Below are 12615 nucleotides of genomic sequence, written 5' to 3' on the forward strand. Positions count from 1 at the left end.
TCCTGTTTCTGACTTCCACACACACTGACTCAGTAGATGATCCCTCCAGGACCTCCTCCCTTTCTACAGCTGTGGCACTGTTTTGCTTTGCAATGCAACAATGTGAAATTTGTTGTTTTGCGGCAGCAGTACAGTCCAAAGACATAAAACTAGTGTAAATTACAAAAATAAATAAATAGTGCAAAAAAATAACAAGGTTGGGTTCATGGACTGTTCAGAAACCTGATTGTGGAGGGGAAGGAGCTGTTCCTGAATCGTTGAGTGTGGGTCTTCAGGCACCTGTACCTCTTCCCCGATGGTAGTAACAAGAAAAGGTCATGTCCCAGGTGGTGAGGGTCCTTAGTGATGGATGCTGCCTTCTTGAGGCACCGCCTCTTGAAGATGTCCTCGATGGTGGGGAGGGTTGTGCCCGTGATGGAGCTGGCTGAGTCTATAACCCTCTGCAGCCTCTTGCAATTCTGTGCATTGGAGCCTCCGTACCAAGACATGATATAACCAGTCAGAATGCTCTCCGGCTTACATCTATAGAAATATGTAAGAGTTTTTGGTAACATACCGAAGCCATACTTTCAGATTTCAGCCATCATGAGAGCAAAAAGGTAATTCCGTGTGAAGTTGGAGACACAATCGGATGCATGGCAGCTGTGGCAGGGTTTGCATGCCATTACTTCCTATAAGGTGAAATCAAACAGCGTAAATGGCAGTGATGCCTCACTCTCTGATGAGTTCAATGCTGGTTATGCACGCATTGAAAGGGAGAATAACACTACACCTGTGTGAATCCCCATAGCATCTGGCGACCCTGTGATCTCTGTCTCAGAGCCTGACGTCAGAACATCCTTCAAGAGGGTGAACCCTCGCAAGGTGTCAGGTTCCGATAGGGTACCTGGCAGGGTACTGAAAATCTGTGCCAACCCACTGGCAGGAGTGTTCAAGGACATCTTCAACCTCTAACTGCTGCAGTTGGAGGTTCCCACCTACTTCAAAAGTGCATCAATCATACCGGTGCCCAAGAAGACAGAGTGAGCTGCCTCAACTACTATCGCCCAGAAGCACTCACATCTACTGTGATGAAGTGCTTTGAGAGGTTGGTCATGGCTGGAATTAACTCCTGACTGAGCAAGGACCTGAACCCGCTTCAAATTGCCTACCGCCACAAAGGGTCTACAGTGGACGCAATCTCACTGACTCTCCACTCAGCTTTGGAGCACCTAGACAACAGCAAAACATACGTCAGGCTGCTGTTTATCAATTACAGCTCAGCGTTCAACACCATCATCCCCTCAGTACTTAATGACAAGCTTCAAAACCTGTGCCTCTGTACCTCCCTCTGCAACTGGATCCTCAACTTCCTTATTAGGAGACCACAGACAGTGCTGGTCAGTAGTAACATCTCCTCCTCACTGACAATCGACACAGGCGCAACTTGAGGATGCGTACTTAGCCCACTGCTCTCCTCGCTCTACACTCACGACTGTGTGGCTAGGCACAGCTCAAACACCATCAATAAATTCACCAGCATTATTGGCAAAATCTCAGATGGCAATGAGGAGGCATACAGGAGTGAGGTAGGTCAGCTGGTTGAGTGGTGTCGCAACAACAACCTCACACTCAACTTCAGCAAGACCAAAGAATTGATTGTGGACTAGGAAGGGGAAGTCGGGAGAACACACACCAGTCCTTACTGAGCGCTCAGCGGTGGAAAGGGTGAGCAGCTTCAAGTTCCTGGGCATCAACACCTCAAAGGATCTGTCCTGGGCCCAACACATTGATGCAATCATGAAGGAGGCATGGCAGTGGCTCTACTTCATTAGGAGTTTGAGGAGATTTGGTATGTCACCAAAGACTCTTGTAAATTTCTACAGATGTACGGTGGAGAGCATCCTGACTGGTTGCATCACAGCCGCTCCAATGTGTAGGATCGAGAGAGGCTGCAGAGGGTTATAGACTCAGCCAGCTCTAACATGGGCACAACCTTCCAAGCCATTGAGGACATCTTCAAGAGGCGGTGCCTCAAGAAGGCAGCGTCCATCATTAAGGACCTTCACCATCCAGGACATGCCCTCTTCTCATTGCTACCATCAGGGAGGAGGTACAGGAGCCTGAAGACCCACACTCAACATTTCAGGAACAGCTTCTTCCCCTCCGCTATCAGATTTCTGAACAGTCTACGAACCCATGAAAACGACCTCATTATTCCTCTTTTGCACTATTAATTTATTTTTGTAACTTATAGTATTTTTATGTCTTTATGTACTGTACTGCTGCCACAAAACAACAAATTTCACAACATAGGTCAGTGATAATAAACCTGATTCTGATTCTAGCTATGACCTATTTTTGTCTGTTTTCTTGCTCTCTGGCCTCTCTCATTAATCTATTAACCCGATGGCTCTGTAAACATTAGGTTCATCTGAGCAACATTGGCCTCACCTAATCAAAGATATTCCTTGCCCCATTTGCCCCAGCTACTCATCTTCTCTCTTTCCCAGTTCCGACAAAGGGTCACGAGCTGGTACGGAAACTCCAAGGAACAGGAGCGCAAGAGGCTACAGAGAGTGGTGGGACTCAGCCAGCTCGATCACGGGCACAACTCTCCCCACCATCAGGGGCATCTACAAGAGGCGATGTCTCAGGAAGGTGACGTCCATCATCAGGGACTGCATTGTGAAGGGCCATGGCTGTTACATGACACCATTGATCAGCTGGGTCAAAAGCCACATCACTGTCAATCAAGGTCTGGCTCCACCCACCCATTAGTGCACACACTTGACCATTGGCCCCTGTAAACACCTTTGTACCTGGCCCTGAACCATTGACCTGTTTGAATTACCTGGGCTGGACCACCCAGCCCTCCAGCACCATAAAGAATGCCACATGTGCGTGGTTCGCTCTCTTTTGATTGCTCCAGGAATCGTGAAACGATGCTGAAGAGACCATTGGTAAGAGTGTGCACTTCCACAAGGGTTAGGAGCATCCTAAGTAGATTCCCGGTAGCGTAGAGCCGATGCGAGGGGTGGCAGGCACCGTATTGTTTCCTCCTTGATTTGTTTGTACCCAGTTTGTTGTGTGTGTCTGTGTGTGTGTGTGTGTGTGTGTGTATATACCTCACCCTTGTTGCCATTTCCCCCACGTTCATGATCACCCGTGTGCGTGTGTGAGTGCGTTCGTTCCCGTTCATCCTGTCCCGCGGTTGTCTTTGCGATTAAATCGTTTTAGCTCCAAAGACTGTGTCCAGAGTCCTTGCCCTTTGAGACCTTATGAACTTGTCTTACAACAGGGACCCCCACCATACGTGTCCTGACCCCTTCTCGATGCTGCTATTGGCAGGAGGTACAAAAGCCTGAAAAGCCATACTTCAAGGTTCAACAACAGCTTCTTGAACTGCCGTCAGGTTCTTGAACCCACCTGAAAAATCTTAACACTACCTTAGACTGTATTTCATTTTCTCTTCTCAACTTGCACCAGTGTCGTTATGTTTATTTTGTCATGTAAATTATGTATAGCTTATGTTAATTTAAGTTCATGTTAACTTATGTTTGTCATGTTTGTAACATACTGAGCTGCTGCTGCAAAAAGCTAATTTTCATGTCATTTATACCCTGTGTATACCCAATGGCAATAAATTTGAACTTGGGTCTTTGACCTGTTTCTCTCTCCACAGATGCTGCCTGACCTGCTGAGGGTTTCTGGCATTTTCGGCTCTCCAGATTTTCAGCGTCCGCCATTTCTCTTGTGATTTTCTGTAACTGAGGCTGAGGTCGTCCCCGTGCCCTGGAGGCTGAGAGGCAGGTGATAACCAACAGGTCAGAGGTTACTGTCTTACCTCAACTAGCGACTGTGGGACCTTGCCGTACTGAAAACAGACACCACGCTTATGTGCTTAACCAGAAGCGTCTCGGCCCAAAGCGTCGACTGTCCACTTCCCTCCATATATGCTGGCTGACCTGCTGAGTTCCTCCAGCATTTTGTGTGTGTTGCTCCAGATTCCAGCATCCACAGAACCTCGTGTCTCTGAAGGAGCAATAAATCTGTGTTTATTGCGCAGCGAGAGCCCAATACAAACATACACCCTGTTGCCAATTCTTACATTCAAAATATGCAGGGCATTTGCAATTTAGTGCTTGATTGTTGACACTTTTCCTTAGTATTTATCCCCAATTTCTCACTTGCATGAAGCATTCCCGTCTTTCCTGGAGGCCCTGGATCTGGCTTCAGAGACAGTGCTTAAGGCCTTCCCCACCACCCCACCTCATGCTGGCTTCCCAGTTGGTTGGGGACTCAGCCAACATTCCTCATAACAAACAGCACCCCTCTCTGCATCCCACCAAAGCAGGGACTCCACAGTGGATGGAAAACCCTCTGAAGCCAGTGTCTGCTCCACCCCAACAATAAGGGTATGAGGATTAACGAACCCAGCTACATAGACACCGCGGCCAGGAAAGCACACCGGTGCCTCTCTCTCAGAAGGCAAAGGAAATTTGACAAGTCCCCGTTGACCCTCACCAATTTTTGTAGATGCACCATAGAAAGCATCCAGATGTATCACAGCTTGTGGTGTAGCAACTGCTCTGCCCAAGCCTGCAAGAAATTGCAGAGAGTTGTGAACGGAGCCTAGTCCATCACGCAAGCCAGCCTTCCCTCCGTTGACTCCATCTACACTTCCCACTGCCTTGGGAAAGCAGCCAACATAATCAAGGATCCCTCCCACCCTGGTCATTCTCTCTTCAGCCCAACAGGCAGAAAGAAAAGCTTGAGAAAGCACATACCACCAGGGTCAAAGGCAGCTTCTATCCTGCTGCTATAAGACTCTTTAACCAACCCCTCATACAGCGCGGAAATAGGTTCTTCAGCCCAACTCTTCCAAGGTACCCATCTAAGTTAGTCCCATTTGCCCACGTTTGGCCCCTATCCCTCCAAGCCTTTCCTATCCACGTACCTGTCCAAGTGTCTTTTAAATGTTGTTATTGTACCTGCCTCAACCACTTCCTCTGGCAGCTCGTTCCATATACCGACCACCCTCTGGGTGAAGAAGTTGCTGTTCAGGTCCCTTTTAAGTCTTTCACCTCAAACTTATGCCCTCTAGTTATTGATTCCCTTTCTCTGGAAAAAAGACTGTGCATTCACCCTCATCTAGTCCCCTCATGATTTTATACACCTCTATAAGGTCACCCCTCAGCCTCCTATGCTCCGAGGAACAAAGTCCTAGCCTGCCCAACCTCTCCCTAAAACTCAGTCCCTCGAGTACTGGCAACAGTCTCGAAAATCTTCTCTGCACTCTTTCCAGCTTAATGACATCTTTCCTATAACAGGGCAACTGTACACAGTACTCCAGGGGCGGCCCCGCCAGTGCCTTGTGCAACTGCAACATGACGTCCCAACTCCCCGTACTCATCTTGCCAGAGAGCCAGACCTAGCCTCAGTTTACCCTCTCGTCAACTAGACAGCACTGACAATGCAAACGTCCCTCAGTAGCACACTGGAATGTCAGCCACAATTAGGTATTTATGGTTCCATCCACCCACTACACACACACACAGTTCACTGCCACAGGTCCCCCCTCCCGACCATATGGTTCTGGTTCCATCTGCCATACACCTCTCCCCTGAAGGTTCCCATTCTCACCTCCTTTATTTATTAGAGTCCAGCACTAGTAGCCCTTTGTGTTCCTTCTTATCGCCCTCCAGCGGCTGCCTCCCAATCTTCACACTCTCCTCGCCCCCACCTTCCTCCGTTTTCTCCCCATTTGCCTCTCTCTGTCTGCCTCCATCTCTCATCCACTGTCTCCCAACTCCACCCCTGCCCAACCTGCCTGACATCTCACACCCCTCCTCAGTTCATCAATCACCTTGGACTCCTTTCTCACCACTCTCTTTCTCCTCTTTAGACTGGCCATCTACCCTCTCCACTCTCAGTAATGATGCAGGGTTTCGACCCAAAACGTGGACAATTCCTTTCCTCTCACAGGTGCTGCCCGACCCGCTGGGTTCCTCCAGCAGATTGCATGTTGTTTTTGTACTTACATCTTTAACAATATCATAGCCAAATCCCTTACTGTCAAAAATCTAGCCAGCCACTGCACACATTTAAACTATTCCTTCAAAGGCAGTTCCAGAGGCTGACAAGCAGAGGCCAGAAGGTTTAAACAACACACACTGGGCCTCGACCCGAAACATCAACAATTCCTTTCCTCCCACAGATGCTGCCCGGCCCACTGAGTTACTTCAGCAGATTGTTTGTACCCCAGGTTCCAGCATCTGCAGTCTCTTGTGTCACACATTAAGCATTCCTATTGTTAAGGATTTGGGGAACTCATGTTGGTTTCGATCTATACACAAAATCACAATGTGTTTTGTTGCTTCAAGTAAATAATTAATTGATGTGGTTACTCTGATACAAGCATAACTAGCTACGCACAGCTGCCTGGGAAGCCCTTACTCACAGATCAAATCAACTGTCACTTAGTTAATGAACTTGTTTATATTATTTGCTGAGCTGTGATCTTTCTTACAGCTGAGCAAGCATAAATCTGAGCTGTGCTTTTCAATTTGAATACTGGAGACATTGATTTCGGAGTTTTTCTTGCCCTCCTTACAGAAGAAACCACAATATCTCACAAGAAACCTTTATATTCAGTGGCAAACTTGTGCAGGCTACTTGAAGTTTTAATTGAGTGGTTATACCAACATGCCACTTGTCGGTAAAATTTCCCCCAAGAATACAGTCTTTCTGGCTATGATCTGCTTCTACAAATGTCTGACTCAGCTTTCAGCACAGAGTAAGGTGTGTCTGTCTGTGTGCATTCACCTGTGTGCGTGTGCACGTTTGTCCATATGTGTGCACACTATTGAAGAGCTTTCAATGTTTTTTATACTAGGGTCTTTGGTAGACAGTCATACACTCCTGGGGAAGCACATATGATGGCACACCCCACGATATTCCCTGTAATCATCAACACTCCCAGATAACCTGTGTATACATTATTACGTCTCCTGATAGCTCCTGTAATCGCTGGCACCCCAGAACCTACCGGATACTGAAAGGCCTGGATAGAGTGGACATGGAGACGATGTTTCCATCAGTGGGAGAGTCTGGGATCTGAGGGCACAGCCTCAGAATAAAGGGACATCCTTTTAGAACTAAATGAGCAGGAATTTCTTCAGCCAGAGGGTGGTGAATCTGTGGAATTCGTTGCCAGAGGGTGGTGGAGTCCAAGTCATTGGGTGTATTTAAGGCAAATCGCTAAGTTCTTGATTGGTGAGGGGGTTAAGGGTCATGGAGAGAAGGCGGGAGAAAAAAAAATCAGCCATGATTGAATGCCAGAGCAGACTCGACAGGCCGAATGGCCTAATTCTGCTCCCAAATCTTATGATCTTATATCAGAAGTATAGAACATAGAACAGTACAGCACAATACAGGCCCTTCAGCCCACAATGTTGTGCCGACCTTTAAACCTCGCCTAAGACTATCTAACCCCTTCCTCCCACATATCCCTCTTCTAAATTCCTCCATATGCTTATCCAGTAATCTCTTGAATTTGACCAATGTACCTGCCTCCACCACCGCCCCAGGCAGTGCATTCCATGCCCCAACCACTCTCTGGGTAAAAAACCTCCCTCTGATATCTCCCTTGAACTTCCCACCCATTACTTTAAAGCCATGCCCTCTTGTATTGACCATTGGTGCCCGGGGAAAGAGGCACTGGCTGTCCACTCTATCTATTCCTCTTAATATTTTGTACACCTATTGTATATATTGTTATATCTCCTCATATCCCTATAATTACAGACATTCCCAGATATCCTGTGTACATATATTACACTTCCAGAATCTCCTATAGTCACTGACACCCCCAGATGCTGCATATATACATTCTTACACCCCATAAATCCACTTTGAACTCCGACTCATTTCTAAATGACCTGCGTTAACCTAGGTAACATTCCCAGTTATCCCCTGCGCCTCCCGCCACACTTCCAGAAATCCCTTGTACATATGGACACATGCCCAGACATCCGTTGTAAACACTAACGCCTCATTCCCAGGTGACCTCTGTAAATGGGAACACTCCCAGATGGCATATCACGTTGACACTTTCAGAGCTCACCCTGAGTTCTGATACCCTAACTGAAAGCTCCCCACCCATTTCCAAGAATTCCCTTCATATCCAATAAATAGAAACATAGAAAACCTACAGCACAATTCAGGCCCTTCAGCCCACAAAGCTGTGCTGAACATGTCCCTACCTTAGAAATTACTAGGCTTACCCATAGCCCTCTATTTTTCTAAGCTCCATGTACCTATCCAAAAGTCTCTTCAAAGACCCTATCGTATCCGCCTCCACCACCGTTGCCGGCAGCCCATTCCATGCACTCACCACTCTCTGAGTAAAAAACTTACCCCTGACATCTCCTCTGTACCTACTCCCCAGCACCTTAAACCTGTGTCCTCTTGTGACAACCATTTCGGCCCTGGGAAGAAGCCTCTGACTATCCACACGATCAATGCCTCTCATCATCTTATACACCTCTATCAGGGCCCCCCCCCATCCTCCATCACTCCAAGGAGAAAAGGCCGAGTTCCCTCAACCTGTTTTCATAAGGCATGCTCCCCAATCCAGGCAGCATCCTTGTAAATATTTCCTTAATTTCCTGATAACTCCACATAAGAGACAGAAACAAGCCTACATGGCTCCTGTAGATAGAAGCCATTCAGCCCATCAGGTCCATGACAGTTCAGAATCAGAATTATTATCACTGACTTGTATAATGTGAAATTTGTTGTTTTGTGGCATCTCCCAGCAGATGTTGTCTGGAATAGAGCGCTTTAGTTACAGGGAGACATTGGATAGGCTGGGATTGTTCTTGCTAGAGCGCAGGAGGTTGGGGGTGATCTTATAGAGGTTTATAAAATTATGTGGCGCATAGATAGGGTAGATAGTCGCGGTCTTTTTCCAAGGGAAGGGAGCCTAGAACTAGAGGACATTGGTTTAAGGTGAGAGGTGGAGAAACTCAGCGGGTCAGACAGCATCTATGGAGGGAAATGGACAGTTGACGTTTCAGGTTGAGACCCCTTATCAGGACTGGTGGGTCTCGACCTGAAACGTCGACTATCCATTTCCCTTTGCGGATTGCTCCAGATTTCCAGTGTCTGCAGTCTCTTGTGTCTCTAAAGATCTAAAGGGGACCTGAGGGGCAAGTTTTTCTGCACAGAGGGTGGTGGGTACATGGAACGAGCTGCCAGAGGTAGAGGTGGGTACAATCACAGCGTTTAAAAAGCATTTGGAGAGATGCATGGATAGGAAAGGAAAAGAGGGATATGGGACAAATAAAGCAAAATGGAATTAGCGTAGATGGTTGGCATGGACAATTTTGGCCAAAAGGCCTGTTTCCGTGAAGCATGATTTGCATTGGTCCCATTAATCCTCTCCTTATTTCCCTGCACCTTGTTCTCTCTCACTAGCCCATCAAGTCCCCCTTGACCGCTTACCTACACTTGAGAGGCAAGTCACAGCAGCCAATTTCCAAGCATGCCTTTAGGAATGTCGGGGGAAACCGAAGCACCCGGCAGATGCCCATGTGGTCACAGGGAGAACGTGCAAGCTCTGCAGAGCACCAGAGGTCAGGATCGAACCCGTGTTGCTGGAGCCGTCAGGCAGCGATTGGGCATCACCCACTGTGCCACTGTGTCATGGCTGATGCTTCATTTGCTTTCTCACTCCATTTTAATCCCTGATCCCCTTAGACGTGTTCCCTGGTGGAAACAGATGCCTAGGCACAGACATGTTACTAGGGATCCACTGTAAACATCACTAGACCCGTGTGGTATCAGAGCTGATTGCTGACTTCAGGGGAAGGAGGGTGAAGATGCACCAGTCTACAATGGGGGATTGGTGGTGGAGAGTCAGCGGCTTTAAATTCCTGGGTGTTAACATATTAAATGACCTGTCCTGGGCCCTGCACATAGATGCAGTCACAGGGAGGTTAGGCTTGTCACTGAACACTCTTGCAAGCTTCTACAGATGTACTGTTGGAAGTGTCCTGGCCAGTTGCATCATGGTCTGGGACGGTAACTCAAATGCGCAGGAATGCAAGAAGCTGCAGATAGTGATGGACTCTGGCACATCCCTCCCCACCATCGGGAGTATCTGCAGGAAGCGATGCCTCAAGAAAGCCACATCCATCATCAAAGATCCCCACCAACCGGGCCATGTCACCTTCTCACAGCTCCCATCGGGCAGAAGGTACAGAAGCCTGAAGTCCCCACACCACCAGGTTCAGGAACAGCTACTTCCCTTCAACCATTTGGTTCTTGAACCAACCGGCACAACCCTGATCACTAGCTTGATTATTTTGCACTAAAATGGACTTTGCTTTTTGTTATAATTGTGTTCTTTCTTCTAAAAAATTATGTTTTTATTGTGAATGTTGTGTATCTGATGCTATGTGCCTATGATGCTGCTGCGGGTAAGTTTTTCATTTCACCTGTGCACACATGGACTTGTGCATATGACAATAAACTCGACTTTGACTTTGAGGGGGAGATCTGCACTGTTGGTGGTACTGGCTTTCAGCACTAATAAGATGTTTCACCGAGGCTCCCCTTTCTTGCTTCAGGCAGAGGTAAAAGATCCCAGATTGTGATGTGAGGAAGAGGTAGCCCTGTTATCCATGACCTTCACTGCAATTCCCTCCTCATTGAGCACAGCTCACCTGCATTGCGAGATGTGCCAAGTGCAAAGAGTCTGTCTCAGTCGCCAACATAACACCAGTCAATGCTTTGAGGCAAATGATTTTCATGGGATTATTACAGCACAGGAGGTCATTCAGCCCTTTGTGTCTATCCTGTCAGTCCCATTCTCCTGCTCTTTCTATGTAGCCCTGCACATGCTTCTCTCTCCAGAATGGTCAGTCTTTTTCCCAGGGTAGGGGATGCTGTATAACTCTAAATAAGGGAGGTGGGAAGGGCAGATGGGAACAGTGGGGGTTAGGGGACCAAGTTGGAGGATGAGTGTATGGATGATGGGCATATGGAACAGGCAGGGGAGGAGAAAGAAAGTGGGGGGCTGGGGGAGGGATGTTTGGAAAGAAGGATGCGTGTGAGAGGGCCTGGGTAGATCAGGAGGAGAGAGAAAAGGGACAGAAGGAGAGCAGGTTACCTGAAAGTGGAGAATTCAATGTTCATTCCGTCGTGTTGTAGACCACCCAGGTGGAATATGAGGTGCTGTTCCTCTAGTTTGCATTTGCCTCACCCTGGTAGCAGAGGAGGCCAAAGACAGACATGCCAGTGTGGGAATGGGGAGGGGGATTAAAATGGCTAGCAACTGGGAGATCCAGACAGCTGTGGTGGACAGAAAGTAGGTGCTCGGCAAATCGGTTATCTGGTCTGCCTTTGATCTCATTGATGTAGAGAAGGCCATGTCGAGAGCACCGCATGCAATAGGTAAGGTTGGAGGAGGTGCAGGAGAATCTTTGTCTCATCTGGAAAGGCTGTTTAGGACCCTGGATGGAGGTGGTGTAGGGACAGGTGTTACACCGTCTGGAGTTGCAGGGGAATGTGGCTAGGGAGGGGGAGGGATGAGTGAACCAGGGAGTCACAGAGGGAGTGGTCCAAGCAGAAAGGGGTGGGGAGGGGAAGATCTGACTGGTGGTGGCATCGTGTTGTAGCTGGCAGAAATATCAAAGAATGACGTGTTGGATGTGTAGACTGTTGGGTGAAACATGAGGACCAAGGGAACTCTTATCTCTGTTCTGTCTGGGGGTAGGTGAGGTGAGAGCAGAAGTCTGGGAGACGGAGAAGATGTGGGTGAGGGCTCCATCAACCATGGGGGGGGGGGGGGGGGGGTGGGGGAGGAGGGGAGCCACGCTTCCTGAAAAAGACATTTCAAATGTCCTGGAGTGGAAGGTCTCATCTCCAGAACATATGATTGAAATGATTCCAGGCGTACTTGTTCAAAGATACTGGGAACAGTCTACTGATGGTGGGATTCACTTAGTGTGGAGGGAGCATCACTCCGTTTCTGACACTGGGAATGTGTGGTGGGACGGTGTGGAGGGAGCTTCACTCCGTGTCTGACCCCAGGAGTGTGTGATGGGACAGTGTAAAGGGAGCTTTACTCTGCACTTAATGTATTTTTTGAAATGTTAGCCCTTCTTTAGTCTGCAAGAAATCACAAATTGAACCAATGAAAGCAAAAACCAAACCTACTGGATAACCAAATCTCTGGCTGGCAGAAACACTACACACCCTGAAAGAAGTTCCAGTTTTCTAGAAAATGAGTTTAACTCAAAGGGAACTTGTTTCAAAACAGTCACACTTAGCTTATTGCTGCTGTGTGAACAGGACATTACAGAAAATGTGTTTGTAAACCACGAACAACTAATTTTCTTGCAAGCAAGAAAATTGCAGGTCTGAACAGACCACAAGTAAGAAGATTCTGTCAAAGTCTTTCCACGAAAGACAAAAGCATCAAAAATAGCCAGTGTGTGTTTTAGGCATCTTTACCTGCATCGAGAGTGGCTGCCAGGACAAGGGAGGACCCTTCACTGCATTTCAGTTTGTTTTAAAACAACAATGCATGATTTTTGGCAAACAACTTTTCTAATGGATGGTAGG

Source organism: Pristis pectinata, chromosome 43 (genome assembly GCF_009764475.1).
Source record: "Pristis pectinata isolate sPriPec2 chromosome 43, sPriPec2.1.pri, whole genome shotgun sequence".
Classification (NCBI taxonomy): Eukaryota; Metazoa; Chordata; class Chondrichthyes; order Rhinopristiformes; family Pristidae; genus Pristis; species Pristis pectinata.